At 39.4% G+C, this 6,950-nt stretch overlaps 1 pseudogene; it reads left to right on the top strand.

Moving 5' to 3' along the window:
- Positions 1-3,415: 3,415 nt before the first annotated feature.
- LOC101351775 (mitogen-activated protein kinase 6 pseudogene) lies at positions 3,416-5,952 on the top strand (annotated as a pseudogene).
- Positions 5,953-6,950: the final 998 nt, after the last annotated feature.

The following is a 6,950-nucleotide window of genomic DNA, read 5'->3' as shown; positions in this document are numbered from 1 at the left end:
GCCCATTGGAAAGCCGTGGAGGCCACATACAGGGAAGAAGAGGGGGTAGGAAAGTGTATATCCCTTGTTACCGGGTGCTCTGTCTCCTGTTGGGAGCTCCGTGAAGTTGCCTTCCTATACTCCCTGTCCGCAGTCCTTGGCTACCCACTCTATATTTCTGATTCCTTTCTGGCATACAGACTTCTTTATTTTAGTTTTAAAATTCAGTTATGTCTTTTTATTTAAAATCTAAATCCAATAATTTCTATGTGTTTATGGTTCAGGGGTGAACAGCTTTGGATTTGAACTCCCAGAAGCATTTGGACAGAATCTCAGACTCTCTTCTTTATATAACTTTCAACCTGGCTATTTAATGTAATCTTTGAGTAGGGTGGCATGATTAGAATATGTTTTGATTTTAGAAACATCTAGAAGGGAGGAAACATGACAGTCATTTCTGTGTCCCCCATATGCCTAGCACAATGCCTGATACATCATTGGTGTTCAATACATTTTTTGGTGAATTAACTAATGGAAAGGGGACAAGACTAGGAGTCTGAAGATCTAGTTTCTGTCGTAGCTATGTATCTCACTAACTGGATAAGTCAATAAACCTCCCTGGACCTCAGTTTCTTCTGTATCATGTAGGTTGGGCTGGGTGATCTTTGAGGTCCTCTCCAGTTAGAATATTACAGATCTTTATTTGTCTGAATAATAATGTGTCCTGTCAACCCAAGGTCCTATAGGTGGAGGTAAAAGTTCCTGGAGTTGTTTTCCCCTTGGTTCTTCCCACTTATCTAAACACACCTTAGAAGCAACTCTAAAGCCTGCCCGAGGTCCTCAAATATCTAAACAAATCTGGACTTAATAAAACTTACTTTTGCTAATGACAGGCACTGGGAGAACCAGAATCTCCCAGAGACCACAAGCATCAATTCCCTTCATATTTTACTAGCTGGACCAGCAGTTACTGCTGTACTTGAGCTGCCTAAGGCTAATAACCCCAGAGCTGAGAAAAAACACCTCACTTACTGTTTTAGAGCAGTCACTGTCTGATAATCAGAAAATGGATTCTGGGTCAGTTACGCCTTCTCAAGCTAAGACCAAAATGCCAGCTCAGATAATAGGGCAATGGGGTGCCTTAATAAAGAGATTGCTATAAAATGCTCACAGGCACTGGTCCTAAAATTGGAACAGGTTTTCTTTCATGCCAGCTACCAGCTAAACTAGGTACTCTATGACATGTATTTATTTAAAAGTGTAACTGAATTCCCCTGATGTTGGTGGCAAATGTAAGATTTGAATGCCTATACTGAGATAAGTACTGTTAAGCAAGTGGCTTATGAAGATGTGTGCAAAGACTATTCATACCTTACAGAGAGGCTCTGTCTTTGAGAGAGTTCAATTAAAATTCCCATACTCATGCAGCTCAAGTGCCAAAAAGGGTTTCAGCTGGAACTCTTTTCTTAGAATTAAGAGATCAAAAGGATGGATGTTTTTAGTTCCTTGTTATCAGTACTCAGTGTTCATAATTACAGTTTAATGAGGATTTTTCCTTCAGTTAATTGCTTTTCAATTGAGGGGTTTAGAAAGTTTGAAAGAAAGGAGCTTCTGCCTTAGATTAAGTACATTGTCTACCATTCAACTGTGAGTTTGAAAAGGTGTAAACAGGGCACAGGCAGCTCACTGACAAGTACCTGAGTCCTCTGGCATTTCAATTTAGAAGATACAGGGATATAGGCTGGGGAAGTCATTCTTGTAAACAAAGTTTTGTAAAGCTATGGAATATCTACGTTTGTCTATACCAGCCAGCTCCACATAGGTCAAATCCAGCCTCTAGGAGATTTCAATCTACCTGATGAGTTTAGTCCCAGGTTAGTGAGGGTCTATAGGGATGTAACCTACACTCCTGAAATGAGAGAGAAATCTGGGGGAAAGAAGATGGTGTATCTTAGTTGCCACATACACCTCATCCTAAGGGAAAACGCGTCTTACTTGCCTTTATGCCAGAAACTTCCGCTGTTAAAAATCAGTTATTTGACTTCATTCGTTCATTTTTTACGCAGATATTTATCAAGTGCCAACTAGGTGCCAAGCACTCTTCTAGACACTGAGGAATAGCAGCAAAGAAAACAAACAGAAATCTCTGCTCTCTTAGAGCCTACATTCTAACAGGAGGATATAGTCAATAAACAAGGTAAATAAGTAAAATCTAGAAAAATAAAGCATGTATGAGGGATTGAGCAGTGATGGGAATAAGGTTCCTAAACAAATCCAGGAAGGAGGACTTTGAAGCTGGCCACCATCCCAACACTGATAAGCCTTGTAAACTATTCATAATGGTTGTGGTCTTAAGAGGGGATATGTTATGTCGATAAAAGCACATGTCAGCAGTTCCTGCAAATGCTATATGCCTTATCAATAGCTGGAGCCCATGGCAGTACTTGCTACAACAGTTGTCAAAGACATTTTGCTACCTTTAAAGCTACATCAACTCTTCCGTGTTTAACCTGGCCTTATCTGGCCAGTCCCACTGGATGGAAAGGCCTTTCTCTACGGAATATGTTTAGGCTCCACACTACTGATAGTGCCTGAGGGAAACTGAGGAAGGGTTCCATAAGCCCTAGCATCTTAACCCTGGTATCCCGAGCCTCAAAGTTATTGCTACCATTGTGCTCCTCAGATTTAGGCAGGAGCCCATCATTATAGGAACTTTGAAATGATTAGACTAAAAGAATTTACATGCCCATGAAAATTAATGTTTAGCAATCAAAAAATGTTTTACTTAACCACTAGAAGAACATCTGAAAATGCAGTAGCTATTTACTAGTATAATGACATGTAACTCTTCATAAATTCACTACATTTGATGATAGTTTAAGAAATAATGAGGTAGCAAGAATTGTGTGAAGGCGGCTCGGGGTTACATGGCGGCGACTGCGGCAAAGCGAGTCTCGGAGACGCCGCTGAGGCCAGCAGAGCCGGAGACCTGAGCGGATCCTGGGGGCTGTCCGCAGACCCCGCGCTCCCCCGATGAGTCGGAGAAGTCCCGTTGTATCAGAGTAAGATGGACGGTAGCTTTGATTGTGATTGTGGTGGGCTGGAGCCACCTGATCACTAACAAAAGCCATCTTCTGTTAAGCAAGAGCTGCCAGGGCTTCCTATTGAGATATATAGCTCCAAAGGAAGGAAAGAAGCAAAACGGAAATAGTGCTTACCAGCACCTTAAAACGATGCTGCTCAGGACCAGTCCAACACTGAATGTATCTGCCCTGTGAGGAGAATGTTCATAGAAGCCCGTTGTGTGCATATTTATTCACGTTTTTGTTAAATGTTAAATGGTTTAGCACAGTAAGTCTTAGTGCATACTATGTCATTTCATTCCGTTTCAGATTCTTGAGTGTTTTCTTTAAATGTCTTCAGAGTTGCTGCCCCTTTCTTGAACTATGAGTACTGCAATCTTTTTAATTCTCAATATAAGTAGAGCTTTTTATGCTTTTAAATCTAAGGGGAACTCAGCAGGCCTGGTTGGCATATGCAATGAACATCAAGAAACCATCTTTCTGTGGAAGCAAAATTATTTTTCTTCTCGCTTTTTGAAAGATCTTTTTTGATGCCAGTTTTCTTCCTTGTTTACACAAGGTCAACAGTTCGAAAGGAAAAGGCAACAGTAGGGGTTTCAAAATGGCAGAGAAATTTGAAAGTCTCATGAACATTCATGGTTTTGATCTGGGCTCTAGGTATATGGACTTAAAACCATTGGGTTGCGGAGGCAATGGCTTGGTTTTTTCTGCTGTAGACAATGACTGTGACAAAAGAGTAACCATCAAGAAAATTGTCCTCACTGATCCCCAGAGTGTCAAACATGCTCTACGTGAAATCAAAATTATTAGACGACTAGACCATGATAACATTGTGAAAGTGTTTGAAATTCTTGGTCCCAGTGGAAGCCAGTTAACAGACGACGTGGGCTCTCTTACTGAACTGAACAGTGTTTACATTGTTCAGGAATACATGGAGACAGACTTGGCTAATGTGCTGGAGCAGGGCCCTTTACTGGAGGAGCATGTGAGGCTTTTCATGTATCAGCTGCTACGTGGGCTCAAGTATACTCACTCTGCAAATGTACTGCACAGAGATCTCAAACCAGCTGATCTTTTCATTAATACTGAAGAGTTGGTGCTGAACATAGGTGACTTTGGTCTTGCACGGATCATGGATCCTCATTATTCCCATAAGGGTCATCTTTCTGAAGGACTGGTTACTAAATGGTACACATCTCCACGTATTTTACTTTCACCTAATAATTACACTAAAGCCATTAACATGTGGGCTGCAGGCTGCATCTTTGCTGAAATGCTGACTGGTAAAACCCTCTTTGCAGGTGCACATGAACTTGAACAGATGCAACTGATTTTAGAATCTATACGTGTCATACATGAGGAAGATCGTCAGGAGCTTCTCAGCGTAATTCCAGTTTACATTAGAAATGACATGACTGAGCCACACAAACCTTTAACTCAGCTGCTTCCAGGAATTAGTCGAGAAGCACTGGATTTCCTGGAACAAATTTTGACATTTAGCTCCATGGATCAGCTGACAGCAGAAGAAGCACTCTCCCATCCTTATATGAGCATATATTCTTTTCCAATTTCAAGTCATCCCTTTCATATTGAAGATGAAGTTGATGATATTTTGCTTATGGATGAAACTCATAGTCACATGTATAACTGGGAAAGGTACCATGATTGTCAGTTTTCAGACCACTATTGGCCTATACATAACAACTTTGATATTGATGAAGTTCAGCTTGATCCACGGGGTCTGTCTGATGTCACTGATGAAGAAGAAGTACAGGTCGATCCTCGAAAATATTTGGATGGAGATGGTGAAAAGTATTTGGAGGATCCTGCTTTTGATACCAATTACTCTCCTGAGCCTTGTTGGCAGTACCCAGATCATCATGAAAACAAATACTGTGATCTGGAGTGTAGCCATACTTGTAACTACAAAACGAGCTCATCGTCATATTTAGATAACTTAGTTTGGAGAGAGAGTGAAGTTAACCATTACTATGAACCCAAGCTTATTATAGATCTTTCCAATTGGAAAGAACAAAGCAAAGAAAAATCTGATAAGAGAGGCTAGTCAAAATGTGAAAGGAATGGATTGGTTAAAGCCCAGATAGCACTAGAAGAAGCATCACAGCAACTGGCTGAAAAAGAAAGGGAGAAGAATCAGGGATTTGATTTTGATTCCTTTATTGCAGGCACTATTCAGCTGAGTTCACAACATGAGCCTACTGACGTCGTTGATAAATTAAATGACTTGAATAGCTCAGTGTCCCAACTAGAATTGAAAAGTTTGATATCTAAGTCAGTAAGCCAAGAAAAACAGGAAAAAGGAATGGCAAATTTGGCACAGTTAGAAGCCTTGTACCAGTCTTCTTGGGATAGCCAGTTTGTGAGTGGAAGGGAGGACTGTTTTCTCATAAATCAGTTTTGTTGTGAGGTAAGGAAGGATTAACAAGATGAGAAGGAAAACACACCAGTTACTTGGAAAAGTTCCTTAGCAGGAAAGAAGATGCTGAAATGCTGGAAACTGAGCCAGTAGAGGATGGGAAGCTTGGGGAGAGAGGGAATGAGGAAGGATTCCTGAACAACAGTAGTGAGTTCCTTTTTAACAAGCAGCTTGAATCCATAGGCATCCCACAGTTTCACAGTCCAGTTGGGTCACCACTTAAGTCAATACAGGCCACATTAACACCTTCTGCTATGAAATCTTCCCCTCAGATTCCTCATAAAACATACAGCAGCATTCTAAAACATCTGAACTAAAACACTCAGCAGACATTTCTCTTTGTATTCTTCATGAAATGTGCTTTGTCTTTTTTATTACCAGTGTTTAAGTCATTTTTCACTTGAATCAGATGGTGTCATTTTAGTAAGGATTTCATTAGTTGTTGGTTTTTAAAATCCAGACTTATTTCTACATGTGAGATAGTCTTCATTTTAACTGGCATGTCGTTTGCACACAAAAATGAAGAACAGAGCAAAATAATGCAATGCAGGAGGAGACAAAAGAAATGCACTAAGACAAGTAAAAACATTCTCTCGTAGAACAATGATCTGTTTTACAGGAAACAAAAATCTTGCCTTGAAATTTACACAGTGAGACTGTACATAATTGCATGAAAATATCTATTTTTTTCCTAAAACATTTTTCATTCATGAGTATTTTCAGGTTTTTCATACTGTACATATTTCTTAAAACACATGATACCAGCAGCAACTGAAAATGAATGCTGAATTTGGTACACGTGTTATCCACCTCAAGGTAACAAAAGTATGTGGCGAAGCATATCCACCCATAGTGCTTCACAGTCGGCATTTCTGTCTAGCCAGCGCTTATTGCAGTAAACTGTTCTTAATAAGATTCACTCACTGTTTGTAAATGTTCTGGCATACATTCTTTATAGTGAAGTGTTACTACATCGCATCTTATTTATTTTAGCAAATCGGTATATTTTCTGTATTTAGTTATAGAAAATTAACTTAGTTTTTGAAATTTATTTGCAAATACACTTTTTCCATCTGGTACTACGGTTTGTTGCCTCCCTAGCTAAGTATATATAATGTCAGCGTATTCTAATGCTGTCCATGTACTTCATTTACTTACGTGTTCATTTTAAGGAAAGTGCTCACTGTGTATAGGAATTTGTATTTTGGAGGTGCTTGATCTATCTACAAAGAAAAATTAGGAATTACTTTATTATAAAATGCTCCTAGAAGTTTTAATTGTGTTTATTTTTTAAAAAACTGTAATGTCAGATTTGTGTGCATGGAAGTAATTAAGGTACATCATTATTGTAGTTTAAAAGTTGTACATAAGACATATTTTGTTTTTACTGAATGATCTATTCCCCATCCCAAGGCAAGCATGAATAAAATTAGGTTAAATGTAGCATGTGG

This window comes from Trichechus manatus, unplaced genomic scaffold (genome assembly GCF_000243295.1).
Source record: "Trichechus manatus latirostris isolate Lorelei unplaced genomic scaffold, TriManLat1.0 scaffold00079, whole genome shotgun sequence".
Taxonomy (NCBI): domain Eukaryota; kingdom Metazoa; phylum Chordata; class Mammalia; order Sirenia; family Trichechidae; genus Trichechus; species Trichechus manatus.
The sequence above is the reverse complement of the archived record's forward strand: the minus strand, read 5'-3'. Positions and strand labels throughout refer to the sequence as shown.